This window comes from Anolis sagrei, chromosome 5 (assembly GCF_037176765.1).
Source record: "Anolis sagrei isolate rAnoSag1 chromosome 5, rAnoSag1.mat, whole genome shotgun sequence".
NCBI classification, from domain to species: Eukaryota; Metazoa; Chordata; class Lepidosauria; order Squamata; family Dactyloidae; genus Anolis; species Anolis sagrei.
This window is the reverse complement of record NC_090025.1, coordinates 125,530,329-125,554,537: the sequence shown is the minus strand read 5'-3', so window position 1 is coordinate 125,554,537 and position 24,209 is coordinate 125,530,329. Positions and strand designations below refer to the sequence as shown.

At 41.2% G+C, this 24,209-nt stretch overlaps 1 protein-coding gene across 5 annotated transcripts in view; it reads right to left on the bottom strand.

Moving 5' to 3' along the window:
- Positions 1–23,926, bottom strand: part of GRM8 (glutamate metabotropic receptor 8) — a 618,543-nt gene extending 594,617 nt beyond the window's left edge. For all 5 annotated transcript variants that reach the window (XR_010910030.1, XM_060777764.2, XM_060777767.2 and 2 more), the window contains exon 1: positions 23,683–23,926. The gene's annotated coding sequence lies outside the window, so the exon portion shown is untranslated. The remainder of the gene's footprint in view (positions 1–23,682) is intronic.
- Between the last annotated feature and the right edge of the window lie 283 nt (positions 23,927–24,209).

Below are 24,209 nucleotides of genomic sequence, written 5' to 3'. Positions count from 1 at the left end.
GAATCTCTCATGGATAGGGTCACTATAATTTGAAGTTGTCTTGAAGGCATTTGACAATGACAACAACAACAACAACAACAACAACAACAGAGTGATAGGCCAAAACATCCAGTGTAAGTCATATTAACGATCATTGGGTCCCACCAAAATGTTTTACTTGAGACATCAACAGATACAGACTTTGACACACACACTGATGCAAATTTTGTTCTACTCAGATTATTTGCAAGCCTAGAACACAATTGGTGCTCACCATGATTCCATTTTAACTACTATGGTTGTGGACTACAGAATCACAGTTTTATAGTCTTGTGAGATGCTATGACTCTCTGGGCAAGAATTGTGAACAAACTGCAAATTCCAGGATTCCAAAAAACATTGCCATGGCAGTTAAGGTGGAATCATAGTGCTACACTTGACTGCTGTTGAAATAACCCAGAATCTAAAGCCTTTGTACTGGATTACATGTATATCCATATACATTTATTGCTGTCACTTTTAACTTCTCACCAGGTATAAAATACTGTATTGTTAACACTTCTATTGTTAACAATAATCTCCTGCCATCAAAACGGAGATGCTTGTGCGTATTATAAGCAGAAAATGTCCAGATTTTTATAGAGTAATGTTGCTTATAAAGAACTGCAGTATTAGCTCTTTGAATAGATGCTATTTAATGCATTTTATTTTAAAATCACAAATGAATCTCAAGATGCAGAATGATAGGGTGGTTAATTTTTTAAAATTACCATTGCTGCTGTTCGGCTATAACTAGAACAGTAATTTTAAAATGGTGACAAAAGCAATTGAAATTGGTTACCTGACAAATATAGGTTCCTATACTATGTTGTCGAGGCTCCAGTGGTGCAGTGGGTTAAACTGCTGAGCTACTCAAGTAGCTGACCAAAAGGTCAATGGTTTGAATCCGGGGAGCTGGGTGAGCTTCCACTGTTAGCTCCAGCTTCTGCCAGCCTAGCAGTTCGAAAACATGCAAATGTGAGTAAATCAATAGGTACCGCCTTGGTAGGAAGATAACAGCACTCCATGCAGTCGTGCCGGTCACATGACCTTGGAGGTATCTATGGACAACGCCAGTTCTTTGACCTAGAAACGGCGATGAGCACCACTCCCCTGAGTCGGACACAACTAGATTTAATGTCAAGGGGAAACATTTACCTTTACTTTACTATGTTTTCAGTGAGTTAGTTCTGCTGACCAAAGAAAGGAGCTAAGTAGAGTAAGTTACTTTTCAGCCTTCTGAAAGCAGGATTGTTAAGGCAGACATTGTGGTGTCTCCTATCACTGTCATGACCAATACACATTCAATATCTCTCATTATCACACACACCCTGCTGCTTTGCAAATATTTCCTGATGAGAAGTTAGATATTGTGCATTATAAGTTATTAGTAATGACATTAATTTTGAGTGTAAATGAGAGCATTACAAAATGTCTTTAGAAATCAACAACATTGCTAACAACATTATCTTGTGTCATGTAAAAAGTACTTTTCTCACTAATGGGGAAGTAAAATGCTTTCTCAGAGCCAGCACAGTGTACAGGATGTTGAACTAAGACTCAGATCTCCACTCACACATAGAAACTCGCTGGGTGACCTTGGACAAGTTACATTTTCTCAGCCTCAGGAAAAAGCAAAGGCAAACCCTCTCTGAAAAAAATCTTGTCAATAAAACACTGCGATAGTGTCCCCTTCAGGTCATTTCCACAAACTGGAAACAACTTGAAGACAAAGAACAACAACAAAAATTAAAAATCATAGGGCATTTTGAGTTTTATTTTGTCAACTTTTAAACATTTTCTTACTTTCTTAGTTGGGTTTTATTTTACAAGATAATTAAAAAGTAACAAAAGGCAAAAAGTCCAAATAACATGACTTATCACTTGCATCATTTATGGTAACAAGTCACCATTGGGTTACATACCATTGGACTGCTATGAACCACTATGAATTTTTTTAAAAATAACTTTGCAAGGGACTCTTTTTCCGGAGATGATTCCTATAACTGCCTTGATTGCAAAGGTCAATGCATCTTACTTTTTTTATAGCTGATAGTATGATTCTGTTCAGTCACCCAAAAGTAAACACACAGAAAATCCCACTACATCTCAATAAAGAGTTACAGAATATGTTCTATTTAAAAAATCACAAAAATATTATTTCCAGGATATGAAAACTGAGAATTACCAGTCTTCAAAGGAGACTGCTCACTGTTTCTGTGTTAATCATATTTCTGGGTGTGCCTTCTCTTGGCATAAGATTTTATGTTGGGAATAAATGAATGATCCAATGAGTGCAAAGATATGAAAGAATTAGCCACCTCATGTGGAGTCGAGGGAAAAAAACATCGAAGCAATTAGTCATTCAGAGTCATAGCAGCAGCTCCTTTGCAGGATTTAGTACCTTGGGCTTCCATTTTTCATAGATTTATTTCTCCCAACACCCTGTAGTTTTCTAATACATAGTATGGGAATTAATGGCATAGGCCTGTGCAGGACAACTGTGATGGGACTGGGGTAAGAAGGGGGGATTCTACTGGGACCTATACAGGCTATAAAAAAAATAGAAAGTGACCAGAAGAGCATTCTTGGTTTGGGGAAAAATGATTTTAAAAATGTTCATAGGTGATGTTGCAACTTATTTAAAAGATGAATTGCATCCTTTGGTAGATTTCTGGGACAGCAATTCAATGCTTTTTGGACAGAGATTGTCCTGGAAGCCTGAAGGGATAAAACAAGATTGGATGCTACCCAGAGGCCCTAGAGCAGTGGTTCTCAACTTGTGGGTCCCCAGATGTTTTGGCCTTCAACTCCCAGAAATCCTAACACCTGGTAAACTGTCTGAAATTTCTGGTACTTTTAGGTCAAAACACCCAGGGACACACTGGGTGAGAATCACTGCCCTAGAGCTACATTTTTTCCACTCCTAGCCCAAGTGAATGTAAGAGAGGTTGAGTTATGGGAAGAGATTTATGGGATTGGAAATGGAATTATACAATGTAGACAAGGGGAAAACCTTTAGTACTCTATATCTATGCATTTCAATTCATATGATGTGGGGGACTGGCGATCCTCCCCCAACCTCTACATGTGAGAAATGGATACTATATTTCTGCCCACTGGCTGTAACTGTTTCTTTCTCTCCTGAAAAGTCACAAGGATCCAGTGGCTCAGGGACCAACCCCACTGACCTGGATGTTCTGGCCTACACATTATGCCCATTCAGTATGGCAAATAATGAAAGCTGTCATTCAAAACATCTTGAGCATTAAGGATTTTTCATTCCTGTTTACATAACTTTGATTAGGAATAAAAACTTGACATGTGTGTTTGGTAGATTAATCAGTATTTATTCACCTTCATTGTTCATTCCTATTGGAGAAGACGGGTTGATATTTAATGGCAAATTTGTTTATCTTTTGAAATTGCTGCCTGTGTCTGATTTAGTGGGCTATCACTTGTACTGAAGAGATAGACAGGACTGCATGATTCTTGCATTCTCCGTCCAAACATGCCAACTCTTGGCACCTGTAAAGTGACAGACATGCCAATTTGCACTGCCAAATCATGTAAAGCACTGGTTATCAAATGCTATGTTCATTCCCACTGCCTTGTCCTGCTTTTGTGTTGTCAGAGAATTCTTGTTCAGTGTCAGCTGCTGCATTTCATGTCAGTGAGACAAAGAACCTGCCCTGTTTTTTGCAACAATTTTAAAAAATAGCTTCCAAAATGCTAAACCTATTCTGAGCAAAGAAGACAGGTACCTTGGATAGTGCTCCATGCTTCTTGTCCATAAACAATTGATCCTGAAGCATGTGTTTCAGCAATTCAAATCATTGGTAAGTTTTCATATATTAGAAGCAAAATTGGTTCCAGAGGCACAGTGGTCTTGCAGCACCTTACAGACTGAGAGACTGAAGTTGGTAGCATTAGCTTTCATAAATGAAGTCTATTTCTTCAGGTGCAAGGAGTGGAGTGTTTAGAGACAGGCCTTTGCAAGCAGACTATGGATTTAATCAAACAATTAATTGGTAAATTGCCCCTTACCATGCTGGGACTCCTCTTTGGTGACAGCTGTAGATGGACCCTATCAGATGACACAGGCTGAGGACTCGCCATCTGTGACAAGGAAGTGTTGCATTCTACCTTCCTCACCACCATGATAAGAAATCGTGTTTTGGGCTATTCCTCCATTTCTTGGAGGAAAAGGCAACACGGCAATGTGCCTTGCCAAACTGTTCCTGCCACCATGTGATAGGAAAAGGAAAGAGGATGCATGGCTTGCTGCAAGGTGCCACACACCCGCTCTGTTTCATCATTGGTATGATGAGGTTGTGTGTGAATACCCATACTAATGCAAAACGTTTCAGTATGCCTCTTCCTAGACACTCAACTCCATACATATGAAGAAGTAGACTTACCCTGTGGAAGCTTATGCTATCAACTTAATTATCTCAGCAGTGGCATACCTGGGGGGGGGGGGGTCAAAGAATGCCAACCACACCTTCAAAGGGGGTGACACCCAAATGACTCTCCATATAATTGTGCAGTGTTCCAGCAGATACACACATACCTGTTGTTAAATAACCATAATTTTTTCATCAGGCAAAGTTACATGTGCTTTCTCCATATATCAATAAGTTTAAAATTCTATGCTGATTTGCTTTTTGACCCTTATAATAATGTGCATGCAACTCCAGCTAGAGTTGTCATGATTATCCAATTACAATGACACTTCTAATCATGTGATTTTTGGAGGCCAGTGGTTCTCAACCGGTGAGTCCCCAGGTGTTTTGGCCTACAACTCCCAGAAATCCCAGACATTTTACCAGCTGTAAGGATTTCTGGGAGTTGAAGGACAAAACATCTGGGGACCCACAGGTGAAGAACCATTGTTGTAGACACATGCTACAAGCACACATTTTTTACTGCTGCTATTTTCTATAGTTGATGATTTTAGCATTTTTCTGGTATTTCAGCTATGATATTGTGGTGCAGTCTGGAATAGGAGGGGGTCCATGGGGATGACAGCATGAGTTACCACTCTGGGTGACACCAACCCTAATGACTCCATTGTATCTCAGTCTTTAAGGTGCCACAAGATCTCTTTGCATATTGATATTCCAGTTTAACATGACTATGGCTTTGAATTCAATCCTTTTAAGTTCCAGATGTTTACTTTTATGATGGAAAGCTAAGGGTAATTCAGTATAATGCTATTTTCATTGCAACGGTCTATAATGTATTCCAGAAATATTGCATTATACTTTATTTGTTTTCTCTTTTCTAGACAGGTTATAGCCATTAACATCTATGAATCATTATGTTCCTTCTTTGACAATACAGATGATCTAACTCTTTCATCCATGAACATTAAATGTGTATATGGTATTTTATTCCACTTGTGGGATTTCTTTATGCTTCCACACACTATAAATGTCCATACATTAACTGTGTTTAGAAACATAAAGAAAGCCAATAAGCTGCATAAAGTACTGCATGTACATTTTGATACTCAGGCATCCAAGTGTTAGATCATTCCTTCTGCCAAAAAAAGGTGCGTGTGATTTATTGCTGTTAATGGTGAAAACCTGTCTGGAGAAGGAAAAACAAATTGCCTATAATGCATTATTTTTTGAATACGTCACAGTCTGATGCAATGAAAATTACATTACACTGAATTACTTTTAGGCTTTCTGTGTCATTGAATAAGTAAAAGCTTTCATTATACTCGATGGCAAATTCAGCCCACATCCCTTTTGCTGTATTGATTAATATTAAATATTACAGCCATACAAATGCATTCTCGTCAGCTCCTGCAGCTAACAGAGAAATAATTACATAAGCATGTATTTTCATTGTTAGCAATGAATTTTTAAGACAAATGAAAAAATATTGACCTCCTGTGCTATAAATTCTGACAGCCTCCTTTCATATTCAGACTTTGTATTCAAAGTGAAACCAAATCCCTGTTGACTGTAAATCGGAATTGATCTAACTGTATTCCAGAATTATTAGAGGACCTTCAAAACAAGCTGTTGCAATTAGTGGTCATGTGTTAGGTTTTGCCAGCACTAAATGAATGTGCATGTTCAGAAGAAGGCATGCCATATATGATGTCTAAATATATGGCTTACCATCAGATCTATTGCTAATGGTTTCTAGAGTTGTGCATTCAGGGTAAATCCTGACTCGTTTCATGTCCCAGCATTCTGTGGGGGCCCCCCGATACATTTTTAGGCAGCCTCACAAAATTGGGGGTGCAGATATCTGCTTTTGCTCTCTGGGTCCAAAAAATCAATTTTCTTTCAGCCCATTATGGGGATGGGAGGGCGCCTTTCTACCCAATCTCCCCTTCCTGGCATGCAATTTAAGGAGACTTCTTCTTACCTGCTGTTTCTACTCTAGAGGAGGTACTCAGCTGTAGGCCTGCTCCTGCATGACACACACACTCTCCTTGGAAAGAACGTGTGTGTGTATGTATGGCATGCAGAGCACCTGTGTTTGCCATAGCCTGCAGCTGAGCACCACTTACTCTAGAATAAGTGGCAGTCAGCTGCAGGTCCTGGCAGGTATGGGCGCTCTGGGCCTGCATGCCACACACACACACACTTTCCTAGGAGAGTATGTGTGTGGCATGCAGGAGCGCCAGTGCCTGTTAGGGCCTGCAACTGACCACAGCTTACTCTGTGATGCCAAAAAACAAGCCAGGAGCTGGGAACTGCTCCCACTTGCTTTCGTGTTGAACTGATTTTTGTACTGGGAGGGGTGTTCCTGTTCCGTGATCTCAAAGAAATGAAAGTAATGAAATGGGTGAAACCAATTCCGCACACAACTCTAATGGTTTCTAGAATGTGAAGTCCAAAAGATTTGGAAGACAAAATGTTTCCCATGTCTACTACAAAGCCCTGTATGAAACAACTAAGGGAGATAAGGTGTTGTGTTGTCATTCATTTCAAATATACAAAATATATATTCTGTTTTGTTTTAGACCAACAAGTACCCCCTTTTGAAGTGTGTGAAACCACTGGCATTCCCTAAATTTGAAATTTTCTTAGGAAATGCGTGACAGAAAGATGAACAATGTTTAAGGTGTGGGAATATGGAGGCCAAGAAACCAAGAGGAAGATGCTCCAGTCTAACTATGAAAATCCACATAGGTATGTAAACTTCCATGTGCATATATACATTGATTACTGAATGAAGAACCATAGATACATGTCCAAATGCATATGATGGGCAAAGTGAAACCCCATAGAAGAGGAAACAAAAGGCCCCAAATTTGATTCAGTGTAACTAAATATGATTCCCACATCACCTAAAGCACCTATATCTTGTTGTTTCTCCATGTTTTGGGAGAGGTGGCCTATTTAAGGCACAGGAGAGGTTGAGAACTAACAACTAACACCCTCCCCCCCCCCCCAGGGGGGTATTAAAATGGCAAAATTGTCACGGTAAAATTACAATGAACATATTTAGTACTTTTTGAATGTAGAATAAGAGGCCAATGGGTAACTGTAGCCCTTAAAAGGGAGCAACAAATGCAAATTGCCCAGTCCTGTTATTATTATCATTTACTCATGTAGTACTTTCAAATGTATGCAGCACTTTTAAAGGGATCTGAATTCAAATGACCATTTCCATCCCAGTGAACTATGTCAGTAGTTTTTTAAAAGCATGATTAGAGCTGCCCTGAGGGAAAAAGAGGCAGAGGTGGGAAAATACGAAGTGGCAAACACTGATGTAACTATGGATAACTTGGCTTTGTGTCTGAAAAGACTGCTTTGTGTCTAAAAAAACCGATGTGTGAATAAAAGAACAAATTAAAACATTTGTGGAAGGAAATAAGAAAGGGAGGTTTCTTCCTGTTGTGCCTGATAATGATGGGCAGTGAACCTAAGGACTTTTCAATGAGCACAAGACTCCCTTGAAGTCCACAGAACTGAAGCGTGACTTGAAAAGCTCAGGAGTGGCTGTAACTCACCATACATGGCTATAGAATGTGTGTGCTCAGCATGTAATTCCATGTTGACAATGGAAATAGTGAGGAGGAAAAGAAGCTAATGGGACTCGTCATTATTCTTATTACAAGCTCATTACTTCGTACAGAAGTCACCCGTGTCAGCACGGGTGTACTTTATATTAATGAACTCTAAATAATGCATTGCGGCGCTAGTTCTGTGCCCACTAGTAGATTCATTTTGGTAAGGAGACTGCTTGAGGTTTTGTTTATAGGGACTATGCTCAGATGAATACAAATAAGAAGTATTTGGCCTTTCTTCAAGGAGACTTTTAAAACTTGATCTTCCCATATCAGGCGTTCCAATGTGAATCAGTTGTTCTTTATTTGCTAAACAAAGAATGCTCCAAATTGTATGTATTCTTTGACCTCTCTTGCCTGCCCTGTTGTACACTTGGCAGCTAGGATTCCTTCTGAAATTATGTTGCACAGAACTCAATATTGGTGAATCATCTCAAACATGGGATCAGATTGAAGAAAGGCAAACATTTTCATCTGGTCAGCTTGTCCATGTGGAGCATCTCTGAGGTTGTGATGGTTGGTGCATGTCTTCCCAATTTCAGTTACCAGGGGTAATTAACCTGAAAAATATGTTCACATGAACCAACATACATAGTTGCCATATGGAACCAGACTGTTGGTGCATCAAACTCAATATTGTCTGTATAAAGGATAAGGAAAGGGCAGCCATTCAAAGGTTGTAGGACTGAAACTCTCATCCATCCTAACCAGCATAGCTAATAGTGAGGAATGTTGGGAACAACCCTTTAAACAAGCCTTTGAGAATGTATAGCCCCAATGGATCACAATTAATGACATAGCACTGCATTTTCATCCTATGCCCATGTTTCTTAGGTACAGTTTGCACTATCCCATTCCCTTATCTTGTTTACAGTCTGACCATGTCTTACAGCAGTTGGCACCATAGGTTATTGGATGTTGTTTTGAGGTTTAATTGGTTGTTTTTATGTGTTCTTGGTTTTACTTTTTTTGTGTTGTACTGTGTGTTTATTTTATGTGTTGTTTTAGGCACTTTGTGTCATATGTAAGCCACCCCAAGTCCCTTGGGGAGATGGAGGCAGGGTACAAAATTAAAACTGTTGTTGTTATTATTATTATTAGCCATTCCCTGCCACACATTGCTGTGGCTCAGTCTGGGGATCTGGAAAATAAAGTAATAAGAAAGTTTTGGTTTTGAATATATGTAATTTCTTTATGCTTGTGGATAAACAGTATTTCTGCTGTTCCTTTGTCAGTGTTCATATGTCTGGTTTGCCTACTCTGGAGCATGCAACATATAATTGTCCTTCTTTAGGGGTCCCTTTCAAATCTATGATACTAAATCTGTGTGTATGTGAATCATATATATCTATCTTTATCTATGGCTGAATGGCTCTTTGTCAGGAGGGCTTTGATTACATTTTCTTGCCCTGGTGAATGGAGTTAAGTGTTTTCTGTTGGTCATGCGTGTTCTGTGTGGCAAGTTTGCCCCAATTCTGTTGTTGGTGGGGTTCTGAATGTTCTTTGATTGTAAGTGAACTATAAATCCCAGTAACTACCACTCCCAAATGTCAAGGTCTATTTTCCCAAACTCCATCTGAGTTCATATTTGGGCATATGGAATATTTATGCCAAGTTTGGTCCAGAACTTGGCATAAATATAATCCATAGTGATCTCTGGATGTAGGTGAACTACAACTCCCAAACTCAAAGTCAATGTCCACCAACCCCTTCTAGTGTTTTGTGTTGGTCATGGGCGTCCTGTGTGCCATGTTTGATTCAATTCCATCATTGGTGGAGATCAGAATGCTCTTTGATTGTAGGTTAACTATAAATTCCAGCAACGACAACTCTCAAATGACAAAATAAAATTTTTGAGTGATGGTCACTTCTTGGGTTAGTAGGTATCTTGAGGCAAAATTTAGCAGCAATTCGTCTAGTGGTCTTTGAGTTATGTTAATCCCACAAGCGAACATTACATTATTGTTGTTGTTGTTGTTGTTGTTGTTGTTGTTACAACTACTTTTACTTGTGGTAGCTGTCTCCATGTCTGAGTCCTACATCATTGCTTGAAAACCATTTAATGGAAGATTGGGTTGGGTTTTTAATATGGATATATGCAGAAAGAGGCCCATCCTCTTTCACTGGACTCAAGGTCCTCTTCATGAAATCATTCATTACTGAAACATAAAACCTTATGTTGGGAAAGATACGCTGACTCAAATATTACTTCCTCCTTGCAACTCCTTCCTCAACTGAAGGACCCTGAGCATGGAGAACTTGGCAAAACTTGAGCTAGCCAAACAAATAACATAGGAAACTGCCTTATATTCAGCTTAGGTATATATCCATCCAACTCAGTATTGTCAGCTGACAAAAACTCAGTATTGTCAGCACTGAATGGCCTCCCCAGTTTTGCAAACAGGCAAGGCCAATCCAAGATATTTATGCTACCTGTGGAAGTAACAAACATTTCTCTCTTCCATGCTGCTCACCAAAGTCAAGATCATGGTGCCAGCCAAAGCCAACCAAACATGAGGAAGAACAAACCGCAAGCATCTTTTTCTCCTTCCAACAGTAAAAACACAATGAAAGCTAATTAAACAATGTCCAAAATCTGTTGCAGTCACTTCACTAGGTGTAATAGTAGAGATGGTTCTGTAAACAGGTACTATTTTTAATCCTAGCTGGAGCTGCTAGAAATTAAATACAGGACTTTTCATGTGCCAACGCTGTGCTCTGCTACCAAGCCACCATCCTTCTGCACACACATAACACTTCCTGGTTTGGGGGTGGGATTCATATGAACTGGATGCTATCCCATCTCATTTTGGAGAATATAGTTGTTTCTCTTTATCTATGGACTCAACCATCCATGGATTAAACCATCAACTACTTAAAAATAGTATTTTTTTTAAAAAAAATGCAAAAGACAAAGCTTAATTTTGCCATTTTATATAAGGGACACCATTTACTATGCCAATGTATGTAACGAACTTGACCATGCACATATTTTTGTATCCACAGAAGGTCTTGGAACAAAACCCAATTGGATGCTATAAATGTAAGCCTAGTGAATTCTTTTTACAGCTCACAATGACAGTAGCATGATCTCTTTTTGTGAAAGGGCAGTCACACATCAGAATCACCTTGTGTTTTTCCTTTGCAATGTAGGAGTCATCCAGCCCTTTTAAGGTAAAAAGTGACAAGTTATGGCATACAGTTTAGCTGTATGAGGTGTACAATTATGTAAGTTACTTTTTAGAGTAATAAACCAGAGTTACTATTCAAGTAGTCCCATATGGTCAGTTGTTTAAAAGTATGTTATCTTGTTCTTGCAACATTGCACATTGCACATAGAGCGTAAGACAGATATTTGTAAATATGGGTGGATGTCAAAGCTATCAAAATAAATAAGTAAATAAATAAAATGTCAAATCTCTTAAAATGTGCTTAAAACAATATTTATTTATTTATTTATTTATTTATTTATTTATTTATTTATTTACAGTTCTTATATTCCGCCCTTCTCACCCCGCAGGGGACTCAGGGCGGATTACAGTAAACACATATATGGCAAACATTCAATGCCAGTTTGACAAACAACATTTAACAGACAAAGGCTATTTAACTTTTTTTTTCTGGCCGCTGGGGGAGCTGCTGCTTTTCATCGTCCATCAACGACACTGATGAAGTTCTTCCGCATTCCACATTCCCCGGAGTCTTCTTTCTTTATGGCCTCATAAATTAGTTAAATTTAGCCTCCCACACAAGGTGGTCCCTTATTTTCCTACTTGACAGATGCAACTGTCTTTCGGGTTGCAAAGGTCGACAACGGGCTACACAATGGCTGGACACCCACTCCAGCCCGGGCTGGCTTCAAACTCATGACCTTTTGGTCAGAGTGATCTTAATGCAGCTGACACTCAGCCAGCTGCGCCACAATCCCTTGGAAAAGTTATGTTTGGACTAGAAGTCCCTCAATTTTTCAAGTTGCTTGAGGAATGCTAGCAGATGACATTAAAAATTACTCGATGCTCAGCTGCAGACCCTGCCAGGTCCAGGTACATAGAGTGCTTTGGGCCTATGGGTGAAGTCTCCCCCCCCCCTCAAAAATGTACATGAAAACAAAATAAAAAACAAATATCTGACCTGATTTTGAGAGGTTCAGATGAAAATGCACAAGTATTGGGAGGAGAGCAATGGATCTTGATAAAATAGTGAAGAGTTGAGACATCACACTGGCAACAAAGATCCGCATGGTGAAAGCAATTGTATTCCCCATAGTAACCTATAGATGCGAGAGCTGGACCATAAGGAAGTCTGATGAAGGAAGATAGATGCTTTTGAACTGTGGTGCTGGAGGAAATTCAGAGAGTGCCTTGAACCAACAGAAGATCCAACCAGTCCATTCTACAGGAAATAAAGCCTGATTGCTCATTGGAGGGAAGGATAGTAGAGGCAAAGATGAAGTACTTTGGCCACATCATGAGAAGGCAGGAAAGCTTAGAGAAGACAATTATGCTGGGGAAAATGGAAGAAGAAAGGAAGAGGGGCCAACCAAGGGCAAGATGGATGGATGGCATCCTTGAAGTGATTGGCTTGACTCTGAAGGAGCTGGGGGTGGTGACGGCCAACAGGGAGCTCTGGCGTGGGCTGGTCCATGAGGTCACGAAGAGTCAGAAGCGACTGAATGAATGAACAATAACAAGATGAAAATTTATTGGGGGCCCCACCAAAAGCTGAACACGAAATGGATCAAGGTAAGTCCCAAATGCACAAATCTAGTTAAAAAGCTTCTTTCCTCAAAGTCCAGGCAAAAGTTGCTTAAATATTTTTGTTGCACTGCAAAACAATGGAGTTGATTCTTGTCAAGACTGATGATCCTTTATTCATTACTAGAAAAATGACTTAATAATAGGTAATTCATTATTTGTGATTGTAGAGGAAGAGTTCTATTCCTTGTGGACTGGAGCATTGGAGCTCAAAGTCTACTATATCTGCCACACACAAAGAAGAAAAGCAGGGACGACATCCATATCCCAGAGAAACAGTCATGCTTAAGCATCCTTATCCATCCCCTTGAACTCTGAGCAGGGATGGTTTCATATCTTTATTCTGTATAGTCATTTAGCAGACTCCTAGCACTAAATGAAAATAGAAAAGAAACAGTCTTTCCAAGCCGCTTCGCACACATTATTTTCGATTACATTTTAAAGAAATGTCAAGCCCATTCGAGCTGCACAGTTCAGTGATATATTTTGCCTCTGTACAGAATACTGAAATTAGTAATGTTCTGATGGAAAACCTGATCTCTGCTAGAACGATAAATTACAATATCAATGTTCTGGGGGTGTTTTTGGAAAAAATAAAAACACTGAATTCTAAATTGGAAAATAGGGTTTAAATTAAATGAATAGAAGACAACATTAAATGCCAAAGTTTTAAGAAATCCATTCCAGCCCATGCTCTTAAATTGATATACAGTATGTCCACAGGGCATACATTCCAAGACACCCACACACACAACATAAATAATAAAGAACCCTATATTTTGACTATACTTGGGAAAGAATCACACCATAGAACTGCACTCGAGGATCTAGAGAAGCCCACAAACATTTCAGGGGGGTGGTATTTTTTGGAACTTGGATAACTGAAATCATGGATATGGAATCCATGGATCTGAGACTTTTTCCACTTGTAGCATTTATGCATGGAGACAAGAGGGGAAAAAAAACCTGGCCCCTTGGTAATCAAAGAAGAATTCAGGTTATAGAACTCTGAATAAACTGAAACTTGACAAGTCATATTGATCTTCAAAAGGCAAGCTGCTATTTCACAGATGAATGAAATGGTAGCCTGCTTATTTGGCAGGGATCTTGGCTCAGATATAAAGTCTGTGTAACACAGACCTGTCTGAATATATCTCCCTCTATGAACCATCATGGAGATTAAGATAATCTGGGGAGGCCCTGCTTTTGGTTCCACCCCTTGCAAGTGTGATTGGTGGGGATGAGAGACAGGACCTTCTCAGTGGTGGCTTCTCAGCTATGGAACTCCCTTCCCAACAAAATTAGATCAGCACCCTCTCTCCTGGCCTTCAGAAGAAAAGTAAAAACTTGGCTATGGGACCAAGACTTTGGGCAGTAAGCAATACATGGAATGATCAGATTATGTGAAATAGATAAGATATTTGGAATGGCCTAAACTACGATTGTTGAATTGTGTTGTTTTAATATTTATATGTTTTTAATTCCATGTTTTAATGTTAAATGATGCTGTGTTTTATGATTTAATTGATAATTGTACGTTATTATTGTTATGTTAGGTTTCTGTATGTGAGGCATTAAATTTTGCCATAATTATGTTGGAAACTGCTTTGAGTCTCCCACTGGAGTGAGAAAAGTGATATACAAGTGAATTAAATAAATAAAGAATTAAATATAGTGCTTAGAATACAACGGTGCTCCAGAATTACTCAGGGCTTTGGAGAACCAATATCCAGTAACCTCTGACCCATTAAATTCACTGAAGAAACTCATAATACTTTCTCAAACTGACCTATCCCATTAAGTTGTCGAGAAGATGAAGCAAAGATAGAAGAGTTCTATATGCAACTTTGAACATTTAGGGAGAAGGGATAAATACCAGTGTTACAAAGAAAGAAATCTCCTTGAAAGACCAGAGCCCTTTCAAGGAGAATTCAAAAGGTCTAAAGCAAGGTTGGAAATGTTGTGCCTCTCCAGATGTTATCTGACTGCAGCTCCCAGTGTTCTCCAGCATTGGTAGCCATGGCTAGGACAACTGGAACTTGCAATCCAACAATATCTGGAAGCTCTATACAATTCCCACCCTTGCTTTCAGGGAAGAGTGAACGATCAGTGGTTTGAGAGTTATTTGGGCACCAGAATGGATCAAGTAGAATTCTCCTGCACTTCAAGAAAAACACAAAAATGGAACAGCAGTTAGGAGTCTGGAGTATCCCCATGTGCTAGAAGCTTAATTTTAAAACACACACATCCGCTTCTCCAGCCACAGTCTATTGGCAGCTAACATAGCTTGCAGTCAGATGCCACAATGTGCAACTGCACAGGAAAATGCTTCTCGAAACCATGTCCTTTGGTAGAACATTCCTTTTAGACATTGTCAGATATATCTGAAATAAAGAAACAATGAGACCAAACACAGAGGGGGAAGCTAACCCTGATTCCAGCACTCTAGTCTCTACACATGGATGGAGGCAATTGTCTGATGAAGTGGCTGCAATCCAAAAACACTGATGCTAAATTAAATTTGCTTGTCTCTAAAATGCCACCAGGCTCACTGTTGTTGTTGCTAGGAAATTGCAAAATGCTAAACTGCACATTGTACTTCAAGAGAGAGTATGTACATCTTTATGAAGTTACCACTGATGCAATGAGAGTCCACAACAGAGAGTCTTTTTGGTGGTTGCTCCTAGGCAATGGAACTCCCTCGCAAGGGACATGCAGCTAGGCACCCGCTCCGCTTTTTCTTCATCAGCAGGCAAAAATCTTCCTATTTAAAGAGGCCTTTGGCTTTCTAACCTATTGGGGGTATATAAGTGTGCAGCTTTTTAACACTTATAACTTACTGTATATACTCCAGTTTAGGTCTAGTTTTTCAGCGCTTTTTTTAGGCTGAAAACGTGCCCCTCGGCTTAGGTAGGGGTCCTTGCAGGAAGGCATGGGGCTGAAAGAAGCGCTCCTTTCAGCCCCACGCCTTCCTGCCAGGACTCTCACCTCTCCACAACCCAGTTTTCCTTCCTTTCCTTCTCTCTCGTGCAGTGTGCACCTTCCTCTCCTCTTTCAGCACCAGTTTTTCCCCCTTTTCCTTATTCATATACACGCAGCATTTTCCCTAAAATGTATAGTTAAAATAAACTATGGTGATTATTGGAAGGATAATTAAGCATATTTACATTGAAGAAGGTTGGAATAATGATTTAATTTAAGACACTCTTATCTTAAATTACAGTTTTATGTAAATATTCAAAGACATTTAACCTACTGATGCCTCAATTAATGTAATTATATTGGTATCTATTTTTATTTTGAAATTTACCAGTGGGTGGGTGGGGTGGGGTGGTGGGTGGATGGATGGATGGATAGATAGTAGGCCTGGGTAACAACGGAAAAATTTGTTTCTAAAATCGATTCGTTTTTTGGGGTTTTTTGCGTTTCGATATTTAAAAGAATTCCGAATGCTTTTTTAAAAAACGTTCGATATTTACGAAATTTCATAAATGGTAAAAAAATTACAAAACAATAACGAAACAATAACGAATCAATTCGTTAATGGCGGACGCGACCGCGCAATACGCTAAAAAACCTCCAAATGGGACAGGGGGAACTTCTGAAGCTTCCCTCTCCCTCTGTTGTTGACTGTTGGTGTGATATTATAATTTTTTTTTCACTAATTAAACAAAAAACAACTATAAAACTTGCCCCAGACATGCGGAAATAATAACGAAACGACCTCAAACCAATAACGAAACGAATACATAACGAAATACGAAGCATTTACGAAACGAATTGAAAAATTCGTTTCGTTTTTAAGCTGCTCCAGAATGGTTCATTATCGCTTCGTTAACAAAAAAATAACGAATTTTTAACGAATTATGAATTAACGAAACAAAACCGCCCAGCCCTAATAGATAGATAGATAGATAGATGGATGGATGGATTGATATTATTCACACAACCAGAGATATAGTATCATAGGTTTGAAAAGGACCTTTAAAGAAGGACAATGATATCTTGCATGTTCCAGAGTGGGCAAACCAGACAATCTCCACATCAACACCGACAAAGAAACAGCAAGAAATAGTGTTTACCCACAAGCATAAAGAAATTACATATATTAGAAACCAACACTTTCTCATTACTTTATTTTCGAGATCACCAGACTGGGCCACAGCAATGCGTGGCAGGGGACAGCTAGGCCTATAAGAAAAAGGCACATGTGGATAAAAAAAAACTGCACAATGGTGCTCCGGAATAATTCAAAGCTAGGGAGGAGAATGTTTCACCCTTTTCTCATGCTGATTTCCTTATCTTAATCCACACTCTCTCTAGCACCTGTTATCGTCAGTATAAAAACACAGGTATTTGTTGTAACGCTAAAAACAAGTTGAAAAACAATAGATTAGAACAATGGTAAGGAGTGTATGGTTGCTTTTGGGAAATGACAGCAGTCAGTTTAAAGAGAGAGGGGGGATTTTTAAAAAGGTTTTTATTATAAATGAAGCCAGCAGACTTCACAAATGAAAGAGAGAAAAGAAGGAAACAGCAAAAGGGACTGTTGAAGGATGCTGAGAATGGAGACAATACAAGGCCATGGAACTCTTAACAGGGAGTGCAGAAAGCCATCAGCACTGAAAAGAACTTGTCTAGCATATTTTCACAGCATTAAGGATTTTGAATGTGGCTTTGAATATGGGTCATCTCTGTGGGTTAGCTGTGGTTGTTGTTGTTTTTACGTGCCTTCAGATCTATTCCAACAATCCTATTACAGGGCTTTCTTGGCAACAGTTACTCAGAGGAGGTTTGCCACTGTCTCCCTGTGTATCTATACTATCTTCCTCAGGTAGCTTTCCACAGCTGACCAGGGACTCAAACCCTTGGTGTTTGGAACTTCTAGTCCGACACTAAAACCACTGTACTACTGACTACATTATTTCTAGAACAGTCACCTATCCCGTGTGCAATATAATAACCTGAGGAAAGCCCTATTAGATTTGATCAAAGAGACATCTAGTTCAGGAGTGCATAGTCCATGGGTCATATTAGACTCCCTTGTGCATCCCCACACTTTCCCAGTAGGACAGTAGTTTAGGCATATGTACAAGCCAACATCACATATAAACTGGTTCTCAAGCTGACATCAAACACAGCCAAGCAGAGTGTGCCACCCTCCCATTCCCATTTAATTCCACCAGAGCCCCTGGTGGTGCAGTGGGTTAAACCCTTGTGCCAGCAGGAGGTTCAAATCCGAGAAGAGCACGGATGAGCTCCTTCTGTCAGCTCCAGCTCCCCATGCGGGGACATGAGAGAAGCCTCCCACAAAGATGGTAAAAACATAAAAAACATCTGGGCATCCCCTGGTCAATGTCCTTGCAGACGGCAAATTATCTCACACCAGAAGTGACTTGCAGTTTCTCAAGTCGCTCCTGACACTAAATAAATAAATAAATCCAATTCCTTGAACCCCATGCATATTATCCAACAAGACACCTCTAGACAATCCAAAAGCTGAGCAGGGGGGGGGGGGGGGGGTAATGAATAGCTACTGTGATTTTTCTGGAATGTATAGCCATTTTCCAGAAGCATTCCCTCCTCACGTTTCACCCACATCTATGGCAGGCATCCTCAGGGGTTGTGAGGTTTGTTGGAAACAAGGCAAGTGGGTTTTATATATCTGAGGAATTGCCAGGGTGGAAGAAAGAACTCAAGTATGAACGCTGCAATTGATCACCTTGATTAGCATTGAACAGCCTTACAGCTTCAAGGCTTGGCTGCTTCCTGCCTGGATGAATCCTTTGTTGGGGAGGTGATTATGTGTCCCTGATTGCTTCTTATCTGGAATCTGATTGTTTCTTATCTGCAATTTCCCTGTTTTTGAGTGTTGAGTGTTCTCTACTGTTATGATTTTAGAGGGTTTTTTTTTTAATACCGGTAGCCAGATTTTGTTCATGGTTTCCTCTCTGTTGAAATTGTCCTCATGCTTGTGGATTTCAGCGGCTACTCTTTCTCATCAATTGCCATTGCCATTAAACCTGAAGGTATTGTGCAGTTTTTGTGCTGGGAATTGCTCTCATCCTCTTTTGAAGCCACTGAAAATTGGTCTCATCCCCTTTAAAGGGCATCCAAAATCCATATCTTGTGGAAACATATTCCATTGTTTAACCATGCATTTTGTGAAGAGGGGCTCCTTTTTTCTTTCCTGGCCTGTCAGTTGCATAGATGACCCCTCTCCATTTCTAAATATGTGTATGGGGGGAGGAGGGGCTGGAAAACAAATCTCTGTCCACTTACTCCCTCCAATGTATAATCTGAGAAACCTCTATCACTTCTCCCTTTGGCAACTGATCATCTTTTGAAAGAACCTCTGGCCTTTTGTCATACTCAAGGAACTCGAACCATGCTGCCCATTCTTTGTTTACATTCCACTCCTCTACCCAAAGTAGAATATGAGATTTGGGGAAAAAGAATCAAATTGTAAGCCAATCATCCTTCATATTTCTATACTCCATTGCTTTAGAATATTCTGTTACCATTGGCAAGACCCGGTACCAGCAGCAGAATCATAAAATCATAGAGTTGAAATAGACCTCATGGGCCATCCAGTCCAACCCCCTGCCAAGAAGCAGGAAAACTGAATTCAAAGCACCCCTGACAGATGGCCATCCAGCCTCTGTTTAAAAGCTTCCAAAGAAGGAGCCTCCACCACACTCCGGGGCAGAGAGTTCCACTGCTGAGTGGCTCTCAGAGTCAGGAAGTTCTTCCTAATGTTCAGATGGAATCTCCTTTCTTGTAGTTTGAAGCCATTGTTCTGCATCCTGGTCTCCAGGACAGCAGAAAACAAGCTTGCTCCCTCCTCTCTATGACTTCCTCTCACATATTTATACATGGCTATCATGTCTCCTCTCAGCCTTCTATTCTGAAGGCTAAACATGTCCAGATCTTTAAGCCACTCCTCATAGGGTTTGTTCTCCAGACCCTTGATCATTTTAGTCACCCTCCTCCAGACACATTCCAGCTTGTCAATATCTCTTTTCAATTGTGGTGCCCAGAATTGGACACAATATTCCAGGTGTGGTCTAACCAAGGCAGAATAGAGGGGCACAATGACTTCCCTGGATCTAGACACTAGACTCCTATTGATGCAGGCCAAAATCCCATTGGCTTTTTTTGCTGCTGAATCTATTAGCAGGGTTCAATGCCAAATGGCTGGATCCAGCAGCAGGTGATCTATAGATCAGCAACTATCATTGGACTGAAGGAGCACTTCTTTCTTAAATCAGCATAGTAATATGGGAAGACAAAGTCCTGATAATTCTTTAGATCTTCCCTCAGAAGATAATCAGCAAAGACCTAAGGCTATGGGATGGCTAAGAGCATGAACACGGAAATCCCTGTTCCAAATGCCAGCTCAGCCACCATTCAATTTCCTGGATAACACAGAGCATATTGCTGTCTACCAACCCCAGGAAGGCAACATGAGGATAATAGCATTGATCAACCTCAAAGAAATACTAATCTAGGCTGATGAAACAGTTTGGTTTCTCAGGTAACACTATATAAATGTTAAGCATTATTATTACTCATCTATTTTATATGAAAAGCATCTGCCATCAGAAGAGCACAAGGAAATGTATATGTCAAATGTGACTAGTGCAACAGATTTGAGTGCCACATGGATTCCGATATACATACACTTGACTCAGCCTCAAAATAAACATATGCAGTGCAGCTACATTATTATGCCAGGAGGAAAAATACATTCTGAACAAGTTTAGGACCCAAGGAGCGGAAAGAGCACTACCGCACTCCTTTTCTGTGTCATACAGATCTTTCAAATGGAGCATGCTTTTTCTTACAGTTTCACCTCCCGGTTTCCTCTCTAAATGTAAGCAGACTTTCCAAATCAGCCTAGTGGACTCTTAGCTCCAGCCAACAGATTGCTGCAGCTCCAGCTTATCCGAAGTTCGCCTTACTGCATCAATGATCCCAAGCCCTTTGCTTGGAAGAGTGGAAAACAAATGCAAAGAATAGAGGAGGAGTTCCCTCGTGCGGAGTGTGAGAAAATACCTTTGCACATATGTGCGCCCACACATAAAGGTGGTCCGAGACAGAGCACAGATCTAATCTCCAAGCCCAGGCCTTCTTGTGCCTAATGCAATAGAGCATCAGTTGGGACCAATCTGTCCAAAAGGGAACAGCACTGCCCTCTTGCAGCCAAGGTCACTGTCAGCTCAGGCTACTCGCTGCCTGGCTGCCAACTATGCCCAGGCAAAGCTTGGACCAGGACTCTGCCAACTCTTCATATATTTGGCTGAGTCAAGCCTTTGCTTCCCTTGTATTCCAGCCTTGCTTTCCTCTCTCCTCAGAGAATCACATTAATATTAAACTACTTGCTGCACTCTCTTTATCTGAAGCCCATTCATGCACACACATATTGAAATGGTAGGAAAAGCCCTTCTTAACTGCATTTTGGCCATCTTCCTGAGCTCACCAACTTGGATGGCGGATGCCAGTGCACTGAACAAGCTTCCAAGGAAATAGGTTTAGGATTTACTGGGAAGTCGGTAAATTCAGGTAACAAGGAAGCTTTTGCTGCTTTGTAGAGAACAGGATCTTGCAAAAGGCAGCTATTACCTGGATAGTAAATCCTCTTAGAAGAGGGCCCTCTGTTGTTCATTGTTTTGACTTGCCTTCCTTCTCTTCCGAAGGCACTGCAACACACATGAGAAAGAAAACTGCCTATGAGGAGGAGAGGGGGAATGTTTTGTGTTGTCGAAGGCTTTCATGTCCGGAATCACTGGATTGCTGTGAGTTTTCCAGTATGTATGGTCATGTTCCAGAAGCATTCTCTCCTGATGTTTCACCTGCCTCTATGGCAGGCATCCCATAGATATGGGCAAAACTTCAGGAGAGAATGCTTCTGGAACATGGCCATACAGCCCAGAAAACTCACAGCAACCCGGGGAATATTTTGTTCAAAACTGTTAGCTGCACCTATCCATTATCTTCCTACCCTTTCCCCTTCTGTAGGCTTGGAAACAAAAGACATGGGGTGCACTCAGGCTGCACTGAAACAATTTTGCTTGTTCTTTACATCTAATTTTCACAAAGCCTGTCACGGCATACTATTGTTTCCTGTAGGAATGAGACAGAGAGATGAAATGCAGGGACTCCACCTTTTCCTCCTCAATTCAAAACACTCATTTAATTTTTTTAAAGATGTCAAGAATCAATCAGGACCAACAAATAATTCCCCCAGGCAGCAACCAGCCAGACTTTGAAGCTGCAAGGCCATTCAATGCTAATCAAGCCAGCCAATTGCAATATTCACACTTGCTTCAAGCAGACAAGAGTCTTTCCTCCCACTCTGGACATTCCACAGATACATAAACCTCACTTGCCTAGTTTCCAACAGATTTCACAATCTCTGAGGATGCCTGCCATAGATGTAGGTGAAACATCAGGAAAGAATGCTTCTGGAACATGGCTAAACAGCTTGAAAAATTCACAGCAACCCAGTAGCTATTCATTATCGCTCAGCTTTTGGATTTGCTAGAGGTGTCTTGTTGGATAATATGCTTGGGGTTCACAGCAACCCAGTGATTCCAGCTATAAAAGCCTTGGACAGCACAATGATATAGATTCTATATATACATGCATGTACACACACTGCATGTGTTTGTATATACATAGATAATGAAAAGGGTGTGTGTGTGTGTGTGTGTGTACACACACACACACTTTTCATTATCTATGTATATACAAACACATGCAGTCAGTCAGTCCCCCAATTACAAACATTCGACTTGCAAAGGACTCCTAGTTAAGAAAGCCTTGGGCAACACACTGATGTCAAGTTTGCATCCATCACAAAAAAAGGGAACCTTTGGGGAAGGAATCTGACACCCCAACAGGTCGGGGGCTCTTTTCTCCTGGCCAAGACACCCCTTGGTGCCTGTGCTTCCTGTGCAAAAACTGGGTCCCTTCCTACGCCTTGTCTGTGAAATACCTGCCACAAAAGCAAGGCAGATGAGACATCTCCAAAGGGGATGAGGTTCCCTGAGGAGACAGCTCAGCTTGCTTTCCTCCAAGTCTCAAAGGGATAGAGAAAGCAAGGAGGGGGCTTCCTGGCTCCCCCTGCTCTTCAATAAAAAAACCCCCAGGGAATCCGTTGGCGTGGAGATTTCCCAGGGGCTCCGGTCACATCTGACACCCCGAGAAGGCGAAAGTGCCCCCTTCTGTCGCCCACCACGAATCACACGTGTCCTCAGTCCCAAGAGGTTTCCCCAATTCCGAGAAGCCCCTATCCTCCCCCTCCTCCTCCCACATAAGGTGGTCTTTCTCCCCCCACCCCTCCCTCCCAAAGCCTTAAAGCGACAAGGTGAAGGAAGGAAGCGGATCAAGCGACTTAAATTGTAAATCCTCCGATCAGAGGAAGGAACTGGGCTGAGTGGACTTCCCCCCAAAGTATCGGCTTTTGAGGGAAGTTTGAGGGGTGGGCAACGCTGGAACCCCCATCCTTAGCTCACAGCCTTCTCCCCCAGGGAAAGATTCCATGACTCCGGATCGGAGTCGTGGAGAACCTCAAAATAAGGACAATTTCCAAAGAGGTGGAGTCGCAAGAAAACGTCCCTGGAGGGTGTCAAGGGAGTGGGGTCCGGGTGGCAGCCCTGCCTGAGGGGGGTCCAAGGCGACAACGGGACGCCTGTTTGATCGCTCGCGGTCACTTTCTTCTGAGGTCTCCCAAAGTCCAGCTCCACGTCCGGATCAGGTGTGGGGAGAGAAGGTAAAACGGTCCCCCTTTTTCGGGAAGGGGAGACCCCTCCCTTTCGCCGCAGTCCGACCCCCCCCCCCCCTCCAAAAGAAGACAACACAGACCTCTTGCTCGACCTCGGTTCCCCCGATCGATGGGTGAGACTCGCAGCTCCATGGCGCTCCCCGGATCGGCGGAGGGAGGGAGGGAGGTCAGCGGGGGGGATCGCTAGGCGATGGAGAGACACAGAGAGACAGAGACAGAGACAGAGAGGAGGAGGAGGAGGAAGAGGAGGAGGAGGAGGTGGGTTAGGTAATTCCACTCCACAAGCGCGCCTCTCTCCCTCTCTCTCTCTCTCTCCCACCGATTCCCCGCCCCCTCTCCGCACACTCCCCCCCCCCTTTTCTCCCGCCGACGCCGTCGCTCTTTCCCCTTCCTCCTCCTCTTCCTCCTCCTCCTCCTCGGTAGGAGATCGGGACGAAACAGGGCGATCCCGACACTGCTGCAAAACAGGGGATCCACCAGGCGCCCGCCCTGCTTATTATTATTATTTATTAACATTATTATCAATAATAACCATTATTAATTATTAATGCTTATTAATTATTAATAACTACTATTAATTATCAATTATGATAATTAATAGTAGTAA